The following is a 27,510-nucleotide window of genomic DNA, read 5'->3' as shown; positions in this document are numbered from 1 at the left end:
CTATTGACAAGCAGACTTGGCACTTAAAAAAAAAAACTTCATAGGGAAAGAAGACAGAATAAAAGAAAACTTTAAAATTTTGTTTTGGAAAACATTTCACGTATTACTACTCAATTCTGGTAAGTGGCAATGGTTTCAAAGGTGGACAAATCTCATTTTCTTGATGAAGCTGTCCTGAACCCCTCGCTGGGCCCTCTCTGGCTGTGATGTCCAGTTGCATCAGTTATCAGTGTTATCACTTGCCAATGAATCTCATGTTTTGATCTGATTTTTGCTCAGTATTTAAATCTTTTCTGCATGTGACTTTGTTAGAAGTTCACATTCTCCTGGAGGGGAAGAAGCTCTCTTATGTGTCTTATTTTTTTCTTAGCATAGAGACTTACATATGTCTCAAAAATATGTCTGTTGATTTGATTTGTTAAAGAATAACTTCAGTAGAGTTAAAGAAGTAATTTTCCTCCTTTCCCTAGCAGTAAACAGCCATTAGTTTGTTATTGTAAGGTTGCCTAAGGCCAGGTTTTCATACTAAAAGTGTGAGCCATCTATCAAGGAAACAGAATTACTTAGCACAATAAACATTTTAGTGTACATTTGGCCTAGAGGAAATTTTTTGTCTATCTATATGGCCGAAATTCTTCAAATAATGACTTATTCTTTGTGTTTATGTTCCTGGTTATCAGAGAAATCTAAGTCTAATCTAAAAAGGCAGAAAATGCACTCTAAATGTGATCTAATGGTGAGTAAAATGGAAGGGTAATTTTGAGAGTGTCTCTTTAGAATAATGTCAATAAACATTCCAATATGAGACCAGGGCTCTAAGACTTAGATCTTGGGGTGGCTCTGCAAATGATTAAGATTACAGGTTGCTGGAAGTGTCCACCTCCTGTGTACAGAAATGTTTCTGCTCACAATGACTGTACAGCAAGGAGAGAGCGAGCAGAGGTGCTGCCTCCTGACCCTGGGAAGCTTCAAGAGTTCTTCATCAGTTGATTTCATGTTTTTAGGCTAATTCCATTTCCTATTCTGAAGACTGAAAGAAAAACACATCAGTGCTTTAAAAAACAGCTTGGGATTCTTGCTTTTATCTTAGAGAATGTGATTATTAATGGCTATTTTAGAAGCACTTTTAAATTTGAAGGCATTTCCCCCCCTCCTTTTTTATTCATGAATCCTGGAGCTGCAACCAGTCTGCCTTCTTCTCTTTCTTCCAGATTCTTCCCTCTTGCTGTTTTAGACCCTCAGGCAAGTCTTTCATTCTCTTTCTGGATGCTACAAAATAGAGGAACTAGTTTGAGCCCTATAGCTGTGTGTGTGTGTGTGTGTGTGTGTGTGTGTGTGTATGAGAGAGAGAGAGAGAGAGAGAGAGAGAGAGAAAGAGAGAGAGAAAGGAAAAAGGAAGGGGTCCAGACTTCTTTAATCCTGCAGCACCCACTGGTCAATCCATGTCATTCCTTTCTGTAACCATCAGTCATCCTCCACCAAAGTCCCTTGGCACCCCTTTTCTTGAAACCTGGGCCGAAGGAGGTTGGAGAGCTTCTCTTGTTTTGCCAAGCTTCACTCAGTCTCAGCTGAAGTAATGTTTACATATATGATCTTTCCATGCCATTTAAAATATGTAATGGATACTGTGAAAACAATAGGCATATTCAAGCTCCAATGCTGTGCACAAATGAGAGAAATATTCCAATCCTCATATCAAAGCCTAATAAGTATAATTTTGCTCATGATCGAGTAATGTGCAGCAGCTTTCCCCAGACTGCCTGGTAAAACAAAGAAGTGGTTGTCAACCTTTTCAGAATCAGATGTTAATGATATTTCGTGTCTTTGTTGAGTCTGTGGAAAGCAGCTACTGCACCTAGAAGGGAAATGACTTCCATACCAACCGCCCTCAGCCAAAGTCATTCGGACTGGGAAAGCTGGACCGAGTCCATATTTACATTTCAGAAAGAGGTGTGAAAGAAGATTTCAAGACAGAATTGACTAAGCTGCCTCCCATTTGCCTTACCCACTGTTCAATCTTATCAATGCAGCAAAGGTCTTACTTTTCCCAACATATAGAAGGGGAAAATGTAATGTCAACAAAGGGCTGATGTGTTTTGGCAAAAGAGGGAAGTGTTTTCTGTGTTTTGTGTATTTTTGGAAACCTCTGAAATCCTAAAGTCCTACATCTTCCAAGGTTTGGAAGAGGATTTATTCAAGCGTCGTCTGAACTCAGCAGCTTGGAGAACCATTAACTTTGCTGCATCTTCTGCAGCAAGGTACTGTGAGTTCTTTTTTAATGAGCTCTTTGTAAAGATTGGTTATGGTCCTGTAATAGTTTGCTTTTCATTTCTTAAACTCTCTTTTTGTATCACTACCTTTATGCTTTCATTTCAATAAAATTATTTTTTCTTTGCTTTAAAGAAACATCTTAATTACAATATTAAATCTATTGAAAAACTAGAGCTCCTAAAGAATATGGTCCAACTGCTGGATTTAAGCCCCACTTTTGGATGGATGCATATCATTTTAATCAAATCTTTAGACATTGTACAACCAGTTCTCAAAATCTGATAGAACCAGTTCTAAGGGCTGGATCCGTACCTTTTCATAGTTATTTGGAAGTCTGTTTCAGATTGCCACAGCTTAGTGTTTTGCTCCTCAAAGTATGAATCAACAGCTCACTAAGGCTTGTAGAAATTGAGAATCTTCAGCCCAAATAAGATTCATAAGTCAAATGCCAGTGCTCCTGGTATACCATCTACATTTGAAATACAAGGACTAATGAACCCTAAGTTAGGTATTCAGATCATCTCATATTTCACAGCTTTGGAAATATTTATGCATTTTTCATGGTCAGGAGGGAATAATTGGTTCATCTCTACGAGACCTCGTCACTAATCCCTAGTCCCTCTCCTGTAGTGACCTCAGCCACTTTAAGATTACTATATTGGTTCCTCTACAGTGAACACATCAACCACATTCAAGTTTTTGGTTTCCTTCTCTTCACCTATCCCTCCTGGAAGCAGTCTCCCCTTAGTGTCCATATCCAATAATATTACTGCATTTGTTTCAGGTCTATCATCTGCACATGAGGGAGAACATGTGATTTTTGGCCTTCTGAGTCTAACTTCGCTTAAGATGTTCTCCAGTTCCATCCATTTATGAGAATAACTAAATTTCATTCTTCTTTATGGCTGATTAAAATTCCATTGTGTATAGATACATCATTTTCTTAACCCATTTGTCAGTAGTGGGGAATCTTGGCTGTTTCCATAGCTTGGCTAATTGTAAATAGTGCTACAATAAACATGGGTGTGCAGGTGCCTTTCTAGTAACCTGACTCACATTCCTTCGGATATATCCTTAGGAGTGGTATTAATGGATCATATGGCAGTTTTATTTTTAGTTTTTTAAGAAAACTCCACAATGTTTTCTATAGTGGTTGTACTAGCTTATATTTCCACTAGCAGTACATGATGGTTCCTTTTTACCCACATCCTTGCCAACATTTATTGGTGGTGGTATTCTAACAGGAGTGAGGTGGAATCTTAGTGTGGTTTTGATTTGCATTTTTTTATAGCCAGGGATGGTGAGCCTTTTTTCATGTGCTTTTTGGTCATTTGGACTTCTTCTTTTGAAAAAGTTCCGTTTAGTTCAGTTGCCCATTTCAATAATTGGGTCATTGATTTTTTGGGAGTTTAGTGTTTTTGAGCTCTGTGTATATTCTGGTTTTCAGTCCTTTGACTGATGTATAGCTAGCAAAGATTTTCTCCCATTCTGTGGGTGGTTTCCTCTGTTTAGAGACCATTTCTTTTGTTGTGCAGAAGCTTTTTAGTACTATTTGTCAGTTCTTCCTCTTAGTTGCTGAGTCGCTTGAGTTCTACTGAGGAAATCCTTGCTTATGCCTATTGCTTCCAGTGTATTCCCTGCTCTTTCCTGGACTTAGCTTCAAGGTTTCAGGTCTGTTATAGAGGCCCTTAATACACTTTGAGTTGATACTTGTACACGGAGGCAGGCATGGATCTAGATATCAGTTTTCCTAGTGACATTTGTTGAAGGGCAGTCTTTTCTCCATCATATGTTTTTGGCAACTTTGTTGGAAATTAGGTGAGTGTAGCTGTGTGGATTCATATCCAGGGCCTCTATTCTATTACAGTGGTCTTCATATCTGTTTTTGTGCCAGTATCACGCTGTTTTTATTGCTATGGCTCTATAGTATAGTTTGAAGTTGGGTATTGTGATACCTCCAGTGTTGCTCTTTTTGCTCGGTATTGCCTTGGCTATTTGCGGTCTTTTGTGTTTCCAAATGAACTCTAGGGTAGATTTTTCAATCTCTGTGATGAATGTCATTAGGATGTTGTTGGGAATTGTGTTGAACAGGTAGATTGCTTTTGGTAGTATAGTCATTTTTACTATTTTGATTCTGTCAATCCATGAGCATGGGCTATCTTTCCACCTTATGTAGTCTTCTTCAACGGTTTATGGTTCTCCTAGTAGAGGTATTTTGCATGCTTTGTTGAGTTTATTCCTAGGTACTTGATTTTTTTGAGGCTATTGTAATTGGAATTGTTTTCCTATATTCTTTCTCAATCTGCTCATTATTGGCATATAGAAAGACTACTGATTTTTGTAAGTTGATTTTGTATCCTGCTACATTGCTGAAGCTGTTTATGGTATCTAGGAGTTTTTGGGTAGAGTTTTTCAGGTCTTTAACGTATAAGATCATGTCATTGGCAAACAGGGATAGTTTGACTACTTCTTTACCTATTTGTATTCCTTTTATTTCTTCTTCTTGCCTTATTGCTCTGGCTAGGAATTCCATGAGTATTTGAATAGGAATGGGGAGAGTGGGCACCTTTGTCTCATTTCTGACTTTAGTGGAAATGGTTTCAGTTTTTCCCTGTTAAGTATGATGTTGGCTACAGGTTTGTCATATATAGCCTTTATATTGTTGAGGTACATTCTTTCTATTCCTAGTTTCCTCAGAGCTTATCATGAAATGGTGCTGAATCTTATCAGAGGCCTTTTTTCATCGTATGTTGAACCTCCCTGCATCCCAGGGATGAAGCCAAGTTGGTCATGGTGAATAATCTTTCTGATATGTTGTTAGATTCAGTTTGCCATTATTTTATTGAGAATTTTTATATTAAGGTTCATTAAGGAGATTGGCCTATGGTTCTCCTTTTTGAATGTGTCCTTATCCAATTTTGGGATGAGTGCAATACTGGCTTCATAAAATGAGTTAGGCAGTGTTCCTTCCCTTTCTACTTCATGGAAAAGTTTAAGGAGTATTAGTATTAGTCCTTCTTTAAAGGTCTGGTAGAATTCACCAGAAAATCAGTCAGGTCCTGGACTTTTTCTTTGGTGGGGGGAGACTCTTTATCACTGCTTCAATTTCATTGCATGTTATAGATCTGTCCAGGTGATTAATATCCTATTGGTTCAGTTTGGATGCTAATATGTATCCAGAAATTTGTCTTTTGGTGGAGAAATTGCATCCATTGACATTCAGTGTTAATACTGATAGGTATGTGGTGACTCCTGACATTTACTTGTTTTTGTTGTTTAAGGATTTGAGTGTGTGCAGCCTAATTGATTTTACTCCTTGATTACTTATCTTTTCTTCTCCTGCAGTTTAATACTTCCCATCCTCTTGTGGTTTGTTTAATTTCATCTTCTGGTTATAGAATCTGTTGCAGAATCTTCTGTAGCAGTGGCTTGGTGGTCATACATTTTTTTTAGTTTTTGTTTATTATGGAAGACTTTTACTCCTTCATTAATATTGAATGATAGCTTTTGCTGGGTAGAGTATCCTAGGGCTGAGATTGTTGTCTTTCAGAGCTCAATATACCTCACTCTATGCCCTTCTTGCTTTTAAGGTTTCCATGGAGAAATCTGCTGTTATTTTGATGGGTTTCCTATATATGTTATTCTGTCTCTGTTTTCTGTGCTTGTCTTAATAATGTGCCATGGAGAGGTTCTATTTTGGTCAAGTCTGTTTGATGTCCTGGAGGCTTCCTGTTCCTGAATGGGCAACTCTTTCTTGAGATTTGGGAAATTTTCTACTATTATTTTGTTGTATATATTATGCATCCCTTTGGCTTATACTTCTTCTCTTTCAATTTCCACTATTCTCAGGTTTGGTCTTTTGATGGAGTCATGAGCTCTTGCATATTCCTTTCATAGCTCTTGAGTTACTTGACTAAGAGTTCTTTTTTTTTTCTTTAATTTCTATTTTATTTTCATGCTCTGAGATTCTGTCTTTCACTTTTTGTAGTCTGTTGGAATGGCCTTCCACTGTGTTTTTGTTTGACTGAAGGACATTTTTATTTCTAGGATTTCTGTTTGATTCTTTTTTTCTGAGATTTTCCTCTTTCATATCATCTTCTGTATTCTTTATTTCATATATCTCTTTTTTATAGTTTCCTTTGTTTAACGTTGGTGTTTGTTGAAGTCCTGTCTGAGATTATTTAGCTGTTTCTGTGTCTTTTCAAGTTTTTTTACTTGTGGTGTGTTTATATTTCTTGAGTACATATTGTAATTCTGGTTAACTATGTCTGGTAGCTTCTCCATGAGTTTCTCAGTGACTTCATCCATGATTTACTCTTTGAGAGATTTTTTTTTTGTGGGCATCACTGAGCTCATTAGTGACATTTATCTGTTTTGTTGGGGTCAGAAACTGGGTATTCATTTTCTTCATTTTCTACTAAATCCTCTATTGAATTGTTTTGTTGAGGAGTGCAGTTTCCTAGCCTTCTTCTTCTACCCATCCTTATAGTTGGTGCTGTGCAACTATGTTCTTGATTGGCTAGGTAGTGGTGTTAATTGACTGTTTTCTTTCCCTTGTATTAATTTTTTACTGTGACTGGCTTAGTTGTCAGCTAGGTTGATGTGCTATTTCTATCCCTGGCCTGGAAGTGTAAATTAGTAATAACAAATTTACAGGTTCAATGCCAGACCATTGTTTACATATTATATAGAAAACTCCGTGATGATAATATTTATAAACAGTGGGAGTTAGGGGGGTAATGGTTGTTTGGCTAGAGATAGAAATGTGGGTAATTGGTAAATGTGGTGCTAAAAGGGAGATGAAAAGGGGTGGGTTGGGGACCCCAACCCACAGAAGTGTGAGGCTGCTGTGTTTTGGGGACCTTGTGTGTGTTTGGGTATAATTTGGCTGTTGTAGTGGAGGGTGCATGTGTCAGGCATTGCAGGGGACTGGGGTTGTGTACAGTTGGTAGAATAGCTAGTCAGTGAGTGGTAAATGTGTAGGAGGGAGGAATAGTGTGATGACAGGTTGGGGAAAGTGAAGAGAGGGAGGCAAAGATGGGGAGAGACAGTGGATGAGAAGGGGCAGAAAGAACTGTTAGGGGGAGAACAATGGATTGTAGCACCAAAAAAGTAGAGGAAGTGAAGGGCATAAGAATAGGGATAAGAAAATAGTAACAGTAAAATTAATAATACTAGAAAAAGGGACTGGGACAACTAAGAAAAATGAAGGAAAAACCCCAGCTACAACAATAGCAAAAAATTCAGTAAGTTTGGCAAAATTTCTGGACTTATTCCTTTGGTGTCTAATCTTGGTATTGGCCCATGGTATTCTGGGCTATGTGGTGAAGAGTGCTGCCCCTTTTGTCAGACAGCTTGCAGGGGAGATGTCTGCTTTCATTGGTGTTGTGGGCCATCTGTTACAAGCAGGAGCATTGAGGTGGTCTCATCAGATGGCTGGCTTTTGAATAGCATTTGGTTCCTTATGTCTGCAGGGCACCTTGCAATTGAGACCTGTGGTAATTCACTTCCAGTGTGTGCAAGGTGGTCTGATTTGCTGTTCTCGCCAGGTGGCAGCTGCATTGCCCTGCCACTGCAGCTCCGGCTGGTGAGCTCCTTCCCCAGGAGGGTGGGGCAACTCAGTTTAGTTTTGAATGCTGCCCTCTGTCCCACAAAACCAGCTCTAGGATCCACCACCTGCCCTGCTTTGGGAGGTTGGCTTGTCACCCCACTCCTGCTCTCAGCACTTGTTCTTCACCCCACCTTCACTTGCTGAAAGTTTAGCTCCTTGCCCCACCCCTGTTCTCTGAGGTTGGTTTGGCATTCCATGCCACCCCCACTGTCAGTGGTAGATTACAATTCCCTATTTATGTTTCTCAATTTTGTTCAGGGATGGGGGGGTTCAATCTGCCCAGGAGCTGCACAGGATTATGCTCTCAGGGTGGGGGTGGGGAGACACATGTGGTGTGTGGCAGACACCTGTTGGGTCTACAGATTTACACAGGTATCTTTGAAACCAGCCAGCAGGGAGAAATGGCATTCTACTTTTCTCAAGGCACTTACTGGGACTGGGTTCAGCCCAGTGGGGTGTAGGCAGGCTTTCCATGGTTTAGGGGTCCATTATGTCACAGGGTTCAGTTCTGTTTGACGCTTTATCTTCTGCTTTTTGAAAAAAGAAAGAAAGAAAAGGGAGAAATGGGTAAGGGGCTTTTTCTCAGGGCAGGTGTTTCCTATTGGCTTTGCCATGCAGGGATTTCTTGGACTGTTAGGTCTAACTAAAGCTGTTTCAGCAGATCCAAGATGGTGGCCAGGATAGGAAATAAGAAATCCTAAGCTCCATAACTCCAGAAACAACCTTGAAATGTTGGAACTATACTTGGGTAATTCTGATTGCTTCTAGACAAAATAATTACCCCTATCACATTAGGTACAGATAACATTCAAAGACTGACCCTTATATCAGCCTTCAATTTCACCTAACAGCCATGAAAATTCCTCCAGCAAGGCATGTCTGGCCCTGGGATAAAAAGTTCCCTGGGCCATTTCTCTCATTTTTTTTTTATTCCCAACAACCAGAAGACAGACCATCAATCAGAATCAAACTCTGTGACATCCTGGACCACTAGCCTGTGGAAAGCCTACCTACAACATGCCACACTGAGAAATGCAGCACCATTTCTCCCTGCCTGCCTGGCTCCAAAGCTGCTTGCATGAATCTGCAGAATGAATGGATGAGCATCATGCACAATGGCTGACTCCCCTATCCACCCCCCCCCCAGGAACATAATACAGCACAGCCCATGGACAGACTGACCTCACCCCTAACAAAACTGAAAAACATAAACAGCAAACTGTAATCTAACACCGACAGTGGAGGTGGGGGTGGAACACTAAACCTGCCCCAGAGAACAGGGGTGGGGCAAGGAGCTGAACTCTCAGTGAACTAATGTGGGTAAAGCAGCAAAATTGAGAGCAGGAGTTGGGGGACAAGCCAACCTCCCAGAGGACCTGCAAGCGTCCAGCAAAAGTTGGGAAAGGCTGAAAGGCTAAAAGGCTGAGAGCAGGGTGGGGCAACAGGCCAACCTCCCAAAGCAGGGCAGGTGGTGGATCTTAGAGCTGATCTTGTGGGACAGAAGACAGCATTGAAAACTAAATTGCCCCACCTTCTATGGGGAGGAGCTGACCAAACAGAGCTGCAGCTAAATGAAGCTACCACTGGTGAAAACAACAACAGCTCTGAACAACCTACAAGAACTGAGAGACTTACCTCATCTCACAATTGCAACTAACCATATGGACAGAAGGACCAAATACTACTCACAAGCCAGTCACCTGGTGAGACCACATCAGAGCTTCCACTTGTATGCCAAACCAAGACTGGACAAAAAGATTGAACTTTTTGTTGTTCCTGAACCTGGTGTTATTTATTGTGTTTTGTGTTTGTATGTGTGTGTGTGTGTGTGTGTATGTGTGTGTGTATTATTAACTTCACCATTGTTACTTTCTTACCCCCTTCACTTTCCCTCCTCCTCTGCTATAATACATTGTTCTCCTCCCAACTATTCTTTCTGCCCCGTCCTCTCTTCCCCCTTCTATCTTCCTCCAACCTCCACTGTCCCTCCCTCCTACACATTCACCTGCTGACTAGCCTACTGTACCAACTGTATACAACCCCAGCTCTCTGCAATCCCTGAAACAAGCACCCTCCACTAAAACAACATAAATATACCCAAACACATACAAGGGTCACAAAACTCAGCAGACACCATACCTCTTCCCCCAACCACCCACTCCTTTTTTACCCCCCCTTTTAGTTCCACCTTTACCAATTTCCCAAGTTTCTATCTCTAGCTAAACAGCCTTTACCCCCCAAGTCCCACTGTATATAGATATTATCACTAAGGAGTTTTCTATATAATATGTAAACAACTGTTCTGGCATTGAACCTGTAAATTTGTTATTGCTAAATAATACCTCCAGGCCAGGGATAGAAAGAGAGCATCAACTTAGCTAACAACCAAGTCAGTCACAACACAAAAGTTAAACCAAGGGAAAGAAAGCAGGCAATTAAAACTACCAACTAGCCTATCAAGAACATAGTTGTACAGCACTAAGTTGAGCTATGAGAAGAAGGGATGGAAACCACTCTCCTCAAAAAAACAATTCAATACAGGATTAAGTGGGAAATGAAGAAAATGGATACCCAGTTCCTGACTCCAACAAAACAATGATAAATGTCACTACAGAGCCCAGTGACATCCACAAAAAAAAAATGCAAGAAATCTCTGAGAAATTCATGGGAAAGATAGTAGACATGGTTAACCAGAATGTATAAGATGTACTCAAGAAATTCAAGACACCAAAAATAAAGAACATGAGAATCCAGAGAAACAAATGAACTCAGAGAGGACTTCAACAAAAACCAAAGCGAAACAAAGGACAGTAGGAAAAAAAGAGACATATGAATTAAAGATGACAACACAGTAGCTAAAAGAGGATTTGAACACAGATATGAAAAAAATCTCAGAAAAAAGAATCAAACAGAAATCCTAGAAATAAAAAGTGTCTTTAGTCAAACAGAAAACACAGTGGAAGGCCACTCCAACCAACTAGAACAAGTGGAAGACAGAATCTCAGAGCTTGAAGATGAAAAACAAATTAAAGAAAAAACAAAGAAATCTTAGTCAAACAACTCAAGAGCTGTGAAAGGAATATGCAAGAACTCAATTACTCTGTCAAAATGCCAAACATGAGAATCAGGGGCATTGGAGAAGGAGAAGAGGTACAAGCCAAAGGGATACATTATACATTCAATAAAATAATAACAGAAAAATTTCCAAATCTTGAGAACGTTTTGCCTATTCAGGTACATGAAACCACCAGGACTTGACTATATATGGATCCTCCCCACAGCATATTGTCATTAAAACAACAAGCACAGAGAACAGAGAAAGAATATTGAAGGCTCTAAGAGAGAAAAAACAAATAACATATAAAGGTAAGCCCATATAACATATAACAGCAGATTTTCAATGGAAAACTTAAAACAAGAAGGCATGTAGTGAGGTATTTCAGGCACTGAATAAAAATAATTTCAGCTCTAGAATACTCTACCTAGCAAAACTGTCATTCAAAATTGACAGAGCAATAAAAATCTTTCATGATAAATAGAAACTAAAACAATGTATGATCATCAAGCCACCACTACAAAGATTCTACAAGGAATTCTGCACACAGAAAATGAAAGCAAACAAAACCATGAGAGGATAGGAAGTATCAAACCACAAGAGAAGAAAAGACAAGGAATCAGAGAGAAGAACTGACTTGGCTGCACACAAACAAATCCTTAAACAACCAAAACAACTGAATGGCAGGAATCACCACATACTTATCAACATTAACACTGAATGCCAATGGATTAAATTCCCCCATCAAAAGACACTGTTTGGTAATCTGGATTAAAAAGGAAGTTCTGACAATCTGTTGTTTACAAGAGACCCATCCTATTGACAGAAATTAACACTGATTTAGGAAGTCAGTGGAAGAAGATTTACCAAGCCAATGGCCCCCAAGAACAGGCAAGGGCAGCAGTAGATATATCAGACAAAGTAGACATCAAACTCACATTGGTCAAATGAGATAAAGAAGGACACTTCATACTAATAAAATGGGCAATACACCAAAAGGAAATAACAATTATCAACCTATATGCACCCAATGTCGGTGCAACCAATTTCATTAAACATATACTAAAGGTTTTAAAAACTCATATAGACTCCAACACACTGATAGTGTGACCAGTAGATAAGTCATCCAAACAAAAAAAAATCAACAAAGAAATCCTAGAACTAAATGAAACTATAGATCAAATGGACCTAACTGATGTCTTCAGAATATTTCATCTGGCATCAGCATAATATACATTTTTTTCAGCAGCCCATGGAACTTTCTCCAAAACAGATCATATCTTAGGGCACAAAGCAAGCTTCAGCAAATATAAGAAAATAGAAATAATCCCTTGTGTTCTATCTGATCACAATGCACTAAAACTAGAACTCAACAACAAAATCAACAGCAGAAAATACACAAATAACTGGAGGTTGAATAACACATTGCTCAAACATCAGTGGGTCATAGAGGAAATAAGAGAGGAAATCAAAAGGTTCCTGGAAGTTAATGAAACTCAAAACACTACCTACCAGAAACTATGGGACACACCAAAAGCAGTACTAAGAGGAAAGTTTAAAGCCATGAGTGCATATATTAAAAGAATAGAAAGATCTCAAAATAAATGACTTACTGCTACATCTCAAACTCCTACAAAAACAAGAACAAGCAAATACCAAAACAAGCAGAAGGAGAGAAGTAGTAAAAATAAGAGCTGAGATTAATGAAATAGAGACAAAAAAAAAATAGAATCAACAAAACAAAAAGCTGGTTCTCTGAAAAAATAAACAAGATTGATAAGATACTGGCAAATCTGACTAAAAGGAGGAGGAATGAGACGCAAATTTGTAAAATCAGAAATGAAATAGGGGAGATAGCAATAAACACCAAGGAAATCCAGGAAATCATCAGAGACTACTTTGAGAAACAATATTCCAAATAAACTAGAAAATCTTGTAGAAATGGAAAAAATTCTAGATACTTATGACCTTCTAAAACTGAACAAAGAGGATATCAACCACCTAAACAGATCTATTACACACAATGAAATTGAAGCAGCAATAAAGAGTGTCTCATAAAAGAAAAGTCTAGAACCTGACACATTCTCTGATGAATTCTACCAGATTTGAGAAGAGCTAGTACCAACACTCCTTAAAATTTTCCATGAAATAGAAAGGGAAGGGACACTGCCTAACTCATTCAATGAAGCCAGTATTACACTCATCCCAAAATTGAACGAGGACACATCCAAAAAGGAGAACTATGGCCAATCTTCTTAATGAATATTGATGCAAAAATCCTCAATAAAATAATGGCAAACCAAAACCAACAACATATCAGAAAGATTATTCACCATGAACAAGTGGGCTTCATCCCAGGGATGCAGGGATTGTTCCACATGTGCAAGTCAATAAATGTAATACAGCACATTAACTGAAGCAAAGACAAAAACTATTTGGTTCTCTCAATAGATGCAGAAAAAGCCTTTGATAAGATTCAACATCACTTCATGATAAAAGCTCTAAGAAAACTAGGAATAGAAGAAATGTACCTCAACATTATAAGGGCCATATATGATAAACCTATAGTCAACATCATTCTTAATGAGGAGAAACTGAAATCATTTTCCTTGAAGTCAGGAATGAGACAAGGATGCCCATCTCCCTACTCTTATTCAACATAGTTCTGGAATTCCTAGCCAGAGCAATAAGGCAAGAAGAAGAAATAAAAGAAATACGAATAGATAAAAAAAATTGTCAAAGTATACCTTTTTGCAGATGACATGATCCTATACCTCAAAGACCCAAAAAAACTCCAACCAAAGACTCCTAGACACCATAAGCAACTTTAGCAATCTAGCAGGATACAAAATCAACTTACAAAAATCAATAGCCTTTCTGTATACCAACAATGAACAAATTGAGAAAGAATATAGGAAAACAATTCCATTTACAATAGCCTCAAAAAAATCAAATACCTAGGAATAAACTTAACAAAGCCTGGAAAAGAGTTCTACAAGGAGAACTACAAACCACTCAAGAAAGACTTTGTGGAAGACTACATAAGGTGGAAAGATCTTCCATGTTCATGGATTGAGAAATCAACATAGTAAAAATGGCTATACTACCAAAAGCGGTCTATATGTTCAATGCAATTCCCATCAAAATCCCAACGACATTCATCACAGAGATTGAAAAATCCACCCTAAAGTTCATTTGGAAACACAAAAGATCATGAATAGACAAGACAATACTGAGCAAAAAGAGCCATGCTGCAGGTATCACAATACCCAACTTCAAACTATACTACAGAGTCACAGCAATAAAAATAGCATAATACTGGCACAAAAACAGGTATGAAGACCAGTGGAACAGAACAGAGGACCCAGATATGAATCAACACAGCTATTTTTGACAAAGTTGCCAAAAATATATGGTGGAGAAAAGACAGCTTCTTCAACAAATGTTGCTGGGAAGGTGGTTATCTGCCTGCAAGAAAATGGAAACTAGATCCATGCCTGTCACTATGTACTAGTATCAACTCAAAGTGGATTAAGGACCTTTATATCAGACCTGAAATCTTTCAGTTAGTACAGGAAAGAGCAGGGAATACTCTGGAAACAATAGGTATAGGCAAGGACTTCCTCAGTAGAACTCCAGCAGCCCAGCAACTAAAAGAAAGGATGGAAAAATGAGACTACAGGAATTTAAAAAGCTTTGTACATCAAAATAATCAGTCTCTAAATTGAAGAGATCACCCATAGAGTGAGAGAAAATCTTTGCTAGCTATACATCAGACAAAGGACTGATAACCAGAATATACTGGGAGTTCAAAAACTAAACTCTCCCCAAATCAATGAACCAATAAAAAAGTGGGCAACTGAATTAAACAGAGCTTTTCCAAAGGAAGAAGTCCAAATGGCAAAAAACACATGAAAAAAATGCTTACCATCCATAACCATAAAGGAAATGCAAATCAAAACCACACTAAGATTTCACCTCACTCTTATTAGAATAGCTACCATCAAGAACACCACCACCAGAAATGTTTTTTGACAATGCAAAAAAAGGAACCCTCATGTACTTCTGGTAGGAATGTAAGCTAGTACAACTACTTCAGAAAACAATATGTAGGCTTCTTTAAAAACTAAACATAGATCTGCTGTATGATCCAGCAATACCACTCCTAGGGATATACCTAAAGGAATGCCACTCAAATTATTCCAAAGGCACCTGCACACCCATGTTTATTGCAGCACTATTCACAAAAGCCAAGCTATGGAAACAGCCAAGATGCCCCACTACTGATGAATGGATTAAGAAAATGTGGTATTTATAAACAATGGAATTTTACTCAGCCATGAAGAAGAATGAAATTTTGTCATTCACAGATAAATGAATGGAACTGGAGAATATCATCTTAAGCAAAGTTAGCCAGGTTCGGAATGCCAAAATCACATGTTCTCTCTCATATGTGGATTATAGATCTAAAACAAATGCAGTAATATTATTAGACATGGGTCACACACTAAGGGGAGAATGCACACAGGAGGAACAGGGAAAGGGAAGGAAACCTAAAACTTGAATGTGGTTGCTACACTCACTGCAGAGGAGGGAATATAGATATTGTAATCTGACAGAGGTCCGTATGTGAAGAGGAGTAGGAAGTAGTGAAGAGGTCTGGTAGAGATGAACCAATCTGGGTTGCAATACACATGTGCATGGATGCAACACTAGGAATCTCTCTGTAAAGCTATCTTTATCTCAAACTAGCAAAAACACTATGTCTTTCTTATTATCTCTTCTGTTTTCACTTCAATAAAATCAGAGAACAAGAGGGTGGAAGAGGTTCTACCTGGAAGCTGGTGGTGGGGGAGACCTGGCCCAAACAATGTATACACATGTGAATATATGTGAAAATGATTTTAAAAAGCTGTTTTAAGGGTCAGTCCTTGAATTTTATGTGCACCTAATGTTTTGGTGGTTATTATATTGGCTAGAATTGGTCAATATAATAGAATTGGTTATTATATTGGCGAATATTGGTTATTATATTGGCTAATCAGAATTAGCCACGTGTGGTTCCTTCATCTCGAAGTGGTTTCTAAAATCACGGTGCTCAGAAATTCTGATTTCCTATCCTATCTGCCATCTTGGATCCCAAATTATTTTATATATGATTAAATAATGTACTAATATCCTCTATGTTGTTATGTGGTTTCCCCAGAAACCCTCTTTGTTTTTAGGAATCTGCTTTTGTTGTAATCTGATTCACTAATTTATTAATTTGTAAATTCTCAGTGGTGACTATTATGAAGATTATACATTTGCAATCAAATGTCTCAGAATTTTAAAAGAAATATTTAAATACCACTGGAAATCTGAAATAACAAAAATGGTGATTGATAATATTTGCATAACACTCAGTATGTACTACTCACTCTTCAGAGCACTTTATATTTAGTAACTCATTGAACCTTACTGATAATGCTGTGTGATGCCTTATTATTGTAATATGCCCACCTTCCAGGTGAGGAAATTGAGGCATAGAGAGGTAGAGACTTGCCCAAATTCATGGGGCTAGAAATGAAAGAGCCAGAGTTATTTTGATTGCCCTTTAGATTGTGTTTAAGCAATGACTTTGAGTTGGATAGCCTTTTAGAGGTATGTGTACTCTCTTATTTTATGTCTGAGAAAATGAGACCCAGGAAAGCTGTGAGCCTTAAATAGCATTGCAGATAAACTAGTGGCAATTAGGAAAGTAGCTTAGCTCCCTTAAACATTTGGGTCTTCTAACCTCTGTAGGAAATAGGCAAATGACCCGATGTCACATCAACAACAGCCCCATTTTGTCTTGTTATTCCAAGGAAAGAGGCTGGTGTAGGTTCAGAGAGTAATGTTTGTTATAGGATGCTCTTTGTGTGGTATAACTGCTCCTTTTCCTTATGTGTCTCTACTCGACCTTGTTTGGTTGTGTATTGTACTAATCACTCTCTTTGTGTTATTTAGTGACTTGTCTGCTGCATCCCAAAGCTTGAGAGCTGAAGCAGTCTTTTATTCTTTCTCCTGACTGTGATAATTATCATGGAAGTGGACACACAATAAGCCCTTAGGAAATCATTGTTGTGTGGGTAAGAGAGTATTCCTCACCACTGCTTCAGGTATGCTATCCAGATTGGGCGAGAGGCCAGATGGCTTAGGTAGGAACAGAGAGATGAAGACTAGAATTTGGTGGACCATTAATGGTGCTGGCAGTGATTGGTGCATATCAGTGAACAGCTCATTGTTTAGGTGGTTGCCTGTTTCTTTTCTGTGTCTTTTCATATAATTATTTTTTTTTGTTTTGGTTGTAAATTTTCAAATGCACCAACTCTTTTTATTTCTTTCTTTTGTATAGAATCTGGCTTCATATCTCACACAGGAAGAATTAGTAAATGCTTATAGGAGTAACAATGAAACTATTAATCTGCACCTCAAAGGATTTATAATACAGATTGAGTAGTCCTAATCTGAAAATTCAAAACTTAAAATGATGTAAAACCTGAGTATTGACATGATGCCACAAGTAGAAAATTTCATACCTAACTTCATGTGACAGACTGGAGTCAAAACACAGGTGCACTAAAAAGAATGTATAAAATTGCCTTCATGATATATATTAAATATATATTTTATATAGATATGTATTTATATAGATATATACATCATAATGAATTTTGAATTTAGACTTGGGTCTCATCCTGATGATACCTCATTATGTATATGCAAATATTAAAAATCCTAACAATTACAGTACAAAACAGTTCTGGTCCCTAGCATTGTGGATAAGAGGTACTCAATCTATATTACTTTTTTCTAGAAAGGTTCTTTATGAAGAATTTTATTTATTTAACAAGGTAAATAAATAAGTTCTAGATGAGCATCTGCTCAAGGTCATAGGGAATAGTGAAAACAGTTCTTACGAGTCCAGGGTTTGGGCGGAGTGGGTGGTAAGGGAAGGGGTGGGGGCAGGGGGGAGAAATGACCCAAGCCTTGTATGTGCATATGAATAATAAGAAAAAATTTAAAAAATTAATAAAATGAAAGCACTGTACATGAGTTATACATACTCTTTTTTACAGGGTATACATCATGATGACCTTGGCTCCAGGATGACCTATGACTGACCATGAGGGGAGATGCTTACAGGGTGGTCGAGATTACAAAACAAACAAACAAACACACAAGAAGAAAAGTGAGGGGCTCTGGAGCTGGACCACTGGTGGTTTGTGAATCAAGGCTCTGCTGCCCACTCACTGTGGGACCCGGGAACATTGCTTGGTGTTTCTCCAACTTAGTGACTTTATTTGTAAATCGTACCCTAATTTTATATACCGATAGATGAGATTTCACTGAAAGAATAGTACAAATATTTATAGTAATTACAGTTACAGAGTTCTTTCTTAAATACCTGTGTACTACAAGTTCACATTAATAAACCAGGTATCTCTTTGTGGTTAGTAATGACAATATATATAATCCAACAGTTTTTGTTTTGTTTTGTTCTGTTTTATTTTGAGACAGGGTATTGTTACATAACCCAGCCTGGCCTCAAATCCCCACTGTTGGAATTACAGCTGTGTGCCACCACACCTGGCTTTTTGATAGTCTTAACAGTAACTAATTAAGACAAACCATAGGTTGTTAGATGGATCTTTGGGATAAGAAGAGTTTTCATAATTAACTAATGCTGACTTACCAAGGAACTGAATTATCAAGATTGCCTCTCAGGAGCAAGCAATTTTCAGGCTTTGGTTTGCTACTTGTCCTATCTGTAGTAAGGATTCATAATTGTGAATTTTCACTGAGGCATCAGGCAATACATTGTTCTTTGGATAATGTCACACCAGAGGTTGCAAAGCAGTGACCTACTGACTGCATTCGTACTATGGAGTACTAAAATTTTTGAAGACATATTTAACTAAGTAGTTTTTGCATAATAGCAACAATTTCTATTTTATTCTGAAAAAATAGAATTATCTATTAATGACTGACTTACCAAATGTACATTTGAGCTGAGGTCCAGGTAAAACCAACTAGTCTCATATATTTATATTACACTTCAATTCTGAAATTAATGAATAATTCTGAAAATTTTTCACAGAATCCTTTGAGGTAGGTGCATTCTGGTAGAGAGAGTAATGCAAGAAAAAAAATGCTAAAAAATTTCCAGAATTTTATTCAAAGCTGCTTTCTTATTAAAAATAAAAATTTTACCTGCTATGATTCAGACCTATAGGTATAAAAACTGAAACCTAGCGTCGTTTTTTGTCTAGTTGGAAGACTTCGTAATTATCTTAATATTATCTAATATTTTTAGTACATTTTAAGTTTTGGCTATGTTTTGAGTGGAAAATATGTGTAACGTGCTATGTTTCTTTAGTTGAGGTTATAGGTTAGACTCATATCATAAAAAGTTAATATTTCTTGGCCAATATATGCTAAATACCATGCTAAGATATTGTCAAAACTTACTTCACATGTCCTGCTAAATAACCGAATTGTCACACTGGTAAGTAGATGTCTAATGAAGATGAAGTAATTTGTGCAAAATCCCATAAAAAACCTGATAAAGTTTGTGTCCACATAGACCTGGCTACTCAGAAATATAAGCTTTCCTTTAAACCTTGTTTTCTTTAACTCTCATAATTTCTCCCATTTTAGTTTTTCTTAGAAGGCAAATTACAGAGAAGTTGAAGGTATCTTTTGACAGATCTTACATTCCTTTTTTTGTCTTCCCCAAAGCACCCTATACATTTCATTCCTTAAAATCCTGTGAGTTTGAGTAGTTGTGTTCTCTCTGTCATCACTGCAATGTCTCAGAAAAGAATCTCAATCCATATGCTTCAGGCACTCAAGGAACCAAGACATGAAAACCCAGGACTTGTCATTACCCATTTGGCTTCTGCTCCATCAAATCCAGTAGCTTGCCTCCAGGAGAGATCAGTCCTTGAGTCCTCAAAGGATCTCTTTGGTTAATTGGAAAATGCTGCTTTTTAGGTAAAAGATCTGCTTCACTTGGACAACAACCAAGTCAGCCATATGGGAAGAAAAATAATATGGTGACTGACAAAATAAGAAATCATGGTCCTTGTCTTCCTTTGGGTAGCTTTTATGGGCCATACGGCATTGCATCTTTGAGCTTCAATTGGTAGCTCTTACAATGAGAATATCCTTGGCTCTATTATAAGATTTGAGAATGCAGTGAATACACACATGATAATCAAATCCTTTTATGGATACAAGGAGTTCCTTTGGAGTATTCCCATTTCCTGACAATTAAGGACTGTTACTGACTGATATGGCACTCATCACAAAATTAGTGATTTCATCTCTTTTCACTTCATCTAGTAGTCCATTTCTGAAAAACATGTTGAGGACTTTAAAGTTTTGGGTCATGGCCTCTCTGTAGAAACAAATTGGTCAGCAAAAGCCAATGACATTGATGCCTGCCCTCCTATTCTTAGGGAATTAATTTAGACTCATTGTCTCACTTCAGCACAAAACACACTATTCTTAATATTTCTTAAATATGGTACAGCCCCTGAAAGAGGCTGAATGGAAATGTCAGCCAAATAAGAAATAAGAACCTTATTAGTCTATGCCTTTCTGAGGTACCTCTTTCTCTAGAGAACACAGTACTCAAAAAGATTATTTATCTGTGTATCTATCTATCTGTCTATTTATCTACCTATCATCTATGTAAATATAGATATATATTCTCTGCCTAACATGGGGCCAGAGGAAGGGGAAATATTTCTAATATCAAAGTGTTGAAGGATCCAAGATGGCAATTAGAGGGAGGAAGCAGACAGCATGAGCTCTGTAAATCAAAAATCTTGCTGAGACGCCAGAGCCACACTTGGCAGAAAAAAAAAAAAAACACCAAGAAGAAGCAAAACTCCAATACCCCAAACACCCAGCCTGTACAAAGCTTCTCCACACCACGTTACACTAAGAAAACAGGAGGGCTCCCATGCCGCCAGATGCCAGCTCCAAACCTGCTTGGAAGACAAAGACCAAAAGGTGAGCAAATAAGTGGCATGCAGTATTCCCACAGCTACCCATGGGATAAACCAGCATAGCCCCCTGAACAATCTGACCCCTACCCCACAAAAAAAAAAAACCAAACAAACCTGGATAATAAACAAGGAACTGAAATGGACAAGCAGTAGAGAGGACAGGGTGCTCTGAGTGCCCAGAGAAGGAGGGAGGTGCAAGGAGATGATCTCTGTGTGAACTTTCAGTAAACAAAACCTGGAAAAGTAGACTGCTGACAAACCACTGCACCAGAGAGACAGTGAGGGGCAAGGAGCTGAACTCTGTGAACTTTCAGTAAACAAAGTCTAAAAAGGCAGATGGGCTGACATAGGTGGGTGATGAGCTGCTGTCTGAAATAGGGCAGAGAGTGGTCCACTAAGTTCATCTCCTGACCCAACCAACTGGCAAGACTATGACAGAGCTACTACTTAAATACCAACACCAGGACTGGATTATGAAGGAGTAACACCAGAGCTACTGAGACTGAAATTCTATTGTTCCTGAAACTGGGATTTTTATTCTTTCTCTCTAAGTGTTTGGCTTGTTCACTGTTTGTTTGTCCTCTGTCTCTCCCTGTTGATTTCTTTGGTTCTCCATTTTTTTTCTCTTTCTTTTTCTTTTTTCTCTTTCTTTCTTGGTTACATTAGTTTTACTCTTGTAAGTTAGCTAATACTAAATTACACACAGAACAGGGACAGAAACAGCACCAAGTGGAACAAGGGAAGATGAAAAAGGGATGGAAACCATTCTCCCCCCAAAATAAATTAGTACAAGATTCAGAGGGAAATGAAGAAAACGGATACCAGTTCGAGACTCCAACAAAACAAAGATAAACTCTACCAAGGACCCAATGAAGCCCACAAGAACACCCTGAAAGAAGGCATCCTGCAAGAAATCATGGAGAATTTCATGGAGATGTTACTAGACAAGGTCAACAAGGTTACTAGACAGGAAGCACTCAAGAAATTCCATGACAAAAAAATAATATGAGAAGACACAAAAACAAATAAATGAACTCATAGAAGCCCTAAATAAATACCAAAGTGAAACAGAGAACACCATAAATAGATAAATGAATTAAGGGAGAAAATTGACAATATTAAAGAGAAAGTGACCCATGATATGGAAAACCTCAGAAAAAGAAGGAAACATAAATACAAAACAAAATGGAAGGACACTTCAGCAGACTAGAACAAGCAAAACACAGAATCTCAGGACTTGAAGATGAAATGGATTAAAGGAAAAACTGAAGAACTGTTACTCAAACAACTCAAAATCCATGAAGGAATATGCAGGGACTCACAAACTCCATCAAAAGAACAAACCTGAGAATCATGGTCATTGAAGAAGGACAAGAGGTGGAAGCAAAAGGAATTCATAATATATTCAACAAAATAATAACAGAAAATTTCCCAAATCTAGAGAAAACTATGCCCATTCAGGTTCAGGAAGCCTACAGGACACCAAAGAGACTTGACCAAAATAGAACTACCCTATGACATATTACCATTAGAACAACAAGCACAGAGAATAGAGAAAGAATATTGGAGGCTGTAAGAGAGAAAAACAAATAACAAACAAAGGTAAACCCATCAAAATCACAGCAGATTTTTCAATGGAAACCTTAAAAGCAAGAAGAGCATGGAGTGAGGTATTCCGGACAGTGAATGAACATAACTTCAATCCTAGGATACTCTACCCAGCAAAACTATCATTCAAAAAAGATGGAGCAATAAAAGTCTTCCATGATAAGCAGAAACTAAAACAATATATGACCACAAAGTCACCACTACAAAAGATTCTTCAAGGAATTCTGCACACAGAAAATGAAAGCAAATAAAACCATGAAAGGACAGGCAGTACCAGAACACTGGAGAAGAAAAGGCAAGAAAGTAGAGAGTAACATTGATTCAGCTGCACACAATCCAACCCTTAAACAACAAAGACAACTAAATGACAGGGATCACCATGTACCTAACACTGAATGTTAACAGAATTAATTCCCCCATCAAAAGACACCATTTGGCAAACTGAATTAAAAAGGAAGAATCAACAAACTGTTGCTTACATGAGACCCATCTCATCAAGAGAAACAAGCACTGGCTGAGGGTGAAAGGCTGGAATAAGATTTACCAAGTCAATGGCCCCCCAAAATAGGCAGGAGTAGCAATACCTCTCTTGGACAAAGTAGACTTCAAATATACATTGATCAAACGAGATAATGAAGGACATTCCATACTAATAAAAGGGGAAATACACCAACAGGAAATAACAATAATCAATCTATATGCACCCAATGACAATCCACCCAATTTCATCAAACATACTCTGAAGGACCTAAAAACATACATAAACTCCAACACAGTGGTAGTGGGAGACCTTAAGACCCCCATATCACCAATAGATAAGTCATCCAAACAGAAAATCAGTAAAGAAATCCTAGCTCAAAATCACACCACAGATCAAATGGACCTAGCTGATGTCTACAGAATATTTCATTCAACTTCTGCACAATATATATTATTCACAGCAGCCCATGGAAACATCTCCAAAATTGATCATATCTTGGGGCACAAACCAAGCCTAAGCAAAAATAAGAAAATAGAAATAATCCCATGTATCCTATCTGATCACAATGAATTAAAACTAGAACTCAACAACAAAAACTACAGTAAAATACATACAAACAGTTGGAAGATGAACAACACATTGCTCAATGATCAATGGGTCATTGATGAAATAAAAGAGAAAATTAAAAAGTTCCTGGAAGTTAATGAAAATGAAATCATGACCTACCAGAACCTATGGGACACAGCAAAGGCAGTCCTAAGAGGAAAGTTCATAGTCATGAGTACACATATTAAAAGGACAAAAAGATTGCAAATCAATGACCTAATGCTACATCTCAAACTCCTAGAAAAACAAGAACAAGCAAATCTCAAAACAGCAGAAGGAGAGAAGTAATAAAAATAAGGGCTGAAATCAATGAAATAGAAACAAACAAACAAAGAACTATACAAAGAATCAATGAAACAAAAAGCTGATTCTTTGAAAAAATAAATAAGATTGACAGACCCCTGGCAAACCTGACTAAAATTAGGAGAGAAAAAAACCCAAATCAGTAAAATCAGAATGCAAATGGGGAGATAAAAACAAACACCAAGGAAATCATCAGAGACTACTTTGAGAACTTACATTCTAATAAATTTGAAAATCTTCAAGAAATGGACAGATTTCTAGATACTTACGAACATCGAAAACAAATCAAGAGGATATTAATCACCTGAATAGATGAAACTGAAGCAGCAATCAAGAGTCTCCCAAAAAAGAAAAGTCCAGGACTTGATGGATTCTCTGCTGACATCTATCAGACATTTAAAGAAGAACTAATACCAACTCTCCTTAAACTGTTCCACAAAATAGAAAGGGAAGGAATACTGCCTAACTCATATTTTGAAGCCAATATTGCACTCATCCCAAAACCAGACAAAGACACCTCCAAAAAGGAGAACTACAGGCCAATTTCCTTTGAACATTGATGCAAAAATCCTCAATAAAATCATGGTAAACCAAATCCAACAACACATCAGAAAGATCATCCACGACAACCAAGTTGGCTTCATCCCAGGGATGCAGGGATGATTCAACATACACAATTCTATAAATGTAATACAGCACATTAATAGAGGCAAAGACAAAAACCAATTGATCAGCTCAATAGATGCGGAAAAAGCCTTTGACAAGATCCAACACCACTTTATGATAAAAGTTGTATGAAAACTAGGAATAGTTTTCAACATTGTGAAGGCTATGTATGACAAACGTACAGCCAACATCATAATTAATGGTGAAAAACTGAAGCCATTTCCCCTAAAATCAGGAATGAGACAAGGGTGCCCACTAATCCCACTCCTATTCAACATAGTCCTGGAATTCCTAGCCAGAGCAACTAGGCAAGAAGAAGAAATAAAAGGAATACAAATAGGTAAAGAAACTGTCAAAATATTCCTATTTGCAGATGATATGATCCTATACCTTAAAGACCCCAAAAAACACTACCCAAAAACTCCTAAACACCATAAACAGCTACAGCAAGGTGGCAGGATACAAAATCAATTTACAGAAATTGTTAGCTTTTCTATACACCAATAAAGATCAAACTGAGAAAGAATATATGGAAACAATTCCATTTACAATAGCCTCAAAAAAAATCAAATACCTAGGAGTAAACTTAACACAGGATGTGAATGATCTCTACAAGGAGAACTACAAACCCCTGAAGAAATAGATCAAGGAAGACTATAGATGGTGGAGAGATCTCCCGTGCTTATGGATTGGTAGAATCAACATAGTAAAAATGGCTATACTACCAAAAGAAATCTACATGTTTAATGCAATTCCCATCAAAATCTCAATGACCTTCATCACAGAAATCAAAAACGCTATCCTAAAATTCATTTGGAAACACAAGAGACCATGAATAGCAAAGGCAATACTCTGCAAAAAGAGCAATGCTGGAGGTATCACAATACCTAACTTCAAACTATATTACAAAGCAATAGCAATAAAAACAGCATGATACTGGCACAAAAACAGACATGAAGACCAGTGGAACAGAATAGAGGATCTGGATATGAATCCATACAACTACACTCACCTCATTTTTGACAAAGTTGTCAAAAATATACGATGGAGAAAAGACAGCCTCGTCAACAAATGTTGCTGGGAAAAGTGGTTATCTGTCTGCAAGAAACTAAAACTAGATCCATGTTTATCACCCTGTAATAGTATCAACTCAAAATGAATTAAGGACCTTAATATCAGACCCAAAACTCTGAAGTTGGTATAGGAAAGAACAGGAAACCCTCTGGAAGTAGCAAGTATAGGCAAGGACTTCCTCAATAGGACCCTAGCAGCCCAGAAACTAAGAGAAAGAACGGGCAAATGAGACTTCATAAAACTAAAATGCTTCTGCACAACAAAAGAAATGGTCTCTAAACTGAAGAGACCACCCACAGAATGAGAGAAAATATTTGCCAGCTATACATCAAACAAAGGACTGATAACCAGAATATACAGGGAACTTATGAAACTAAACTCTCCCCAAATCAATGAACCAATAAACAAATGGGCAACTGAACTAAACAGAACTTTCTCAAAAGAAGAAATTCAAATGGCCAAAAAACACATGAAAAAATGTTCACCACCTCTAGCCATAAAGGAAATGTAAATCAAAACCACACTAAGATTCTACCTCACCCCTGTTAGAATAGCCATCACAAAAAACATCACCAACAACAGGTGTTGGGGAGGATGTGGGGAAAAAGGAACCCTCCTACACTGCTGGTGAGAATGCAAGCTAGTTCAACCACTCTGGAAAAAAATTTGGAGGCTTCTTAAAAATCTAAATATAGATCTGCTATATGATCCAGCAATCCCACTCCTGGGGATATTCCCAAAGGAATGTGACTCAGGTTACTCGAGAGGCACTTGCACACCCATATTTATTGCAGTGCTATTCACAATAGCCAAGTTATGGAAACAGTCACAATGCCCCACAACTGACGAATGGATTTAGAAAATGTGGTGTTTATACACAACGGAATTTTACTCAACCACGAAGAAGAATGATATTTAATCATTCACAAGTAAATGGATGGAACTGGAGAACATCTTTTTGAGTGAGGTTAGCCAGGCTCAGAAGACTAAAAATCGTTATGTTCTCCCTCATATGCGGACTTTAGATCTAGGGCAAATGCAGCAATGTTGTTGGACTTGGGTCACATGATAAGGGGAGAGCACATGTGGGAGATACGGGGATAGGTAAGAAATTCAAAACATGAAAATGTTTGATATCCCCACTGCACAGGAACTAATATAGAAACCTTAAAGTGACAGAGGTCAATATGAGAAGGGGATCAGGAACCAGTGTAAATATCAGTTAGAGATGAATCAACTTGGGTTGTAACACATTTGTACATGGAAGCAATGCTAGGAATCTCTCTGCATAGCTAGCCTTACCTCAATTAGCAAAAACACTTTGTCTTTCTTATTATTGCTTATGTTTTCTCTTCAACAAAATTAGAGATAAGGGCAGAACAGTTTCTGCCTGGAAGTCGGGGATGTGGGGGGAGAGGAAGGGGGTGTGGGGTAGGGGGAGAGAAATGGCCCAAACAATATATGCACATGTGAATAAATGAATTAAAGAAATGTCAAATCAGATGACCAATTGAACTATTCAATGTATTTTATATTTTGTTAAGAAAGGGATGCAAAGAAAATATATTTAGTCTTTTGTGAGAATGAGAGCAATGCTTGGCTGGCTAAATTGAAGACTGTTACATGTGTAAATAAATCACAATTATTGAGTTTCAAACTGTGTATTGCTTTTTAGAAACTACAGGAATTTCATAAATTGTAGGTATTATTCAAATGCTGAAACTGTGTAGGTAATTCAGAGTGGTGATGCCCATGAGTTTAAGTAATTGTTCCATGGAATGACTGAACTTTAAGA

General features: G+C 37.7%; 1 long non-coding RNA gene across 1 annotated transcript in view; it reads left to right on the top strand.

The window, feature by feature from the left end:
* The window catches only part of LOC141421721 (uncharacterized), a 110,706-nt gene extending 83,629 nt beyond the window's left edge, over nt 1-27,077 (top strand). Inside the window, exons 5-6 of the long non-coding RNA XR_012446393.1 lie at nt 16,926-17,077; nt 18,038-27,077. This is a non-coding gene — a long non-coding RNA (uncharacterized lncRNA). The remainder of the gene's footprint in view (nt 1-16,925; nt 17,078-18,037) is intronic.
* The last annotated feature ends 433 nt before the right edge of the window (nt 27,078-27,510 follow it).

Source organism: Castor canadensis, chromosome 3 (assembly GCF_047511655.1).
Source record: "Castor canadensis chromosome 3, mCasCan1.hap1v2, whole genome shotgun sequence".
Lineage (NCBI taxonomy): Eukaryota > Metazoa > Chordata > Mammalia > Rodentia > Castoridae > Castor > Castor canadensis.
The sequence above is the reverse complement of the archived record's forward strand: the minus strand, read 5'-3'. Positions and strand labels throughout refer to the sequence as shown.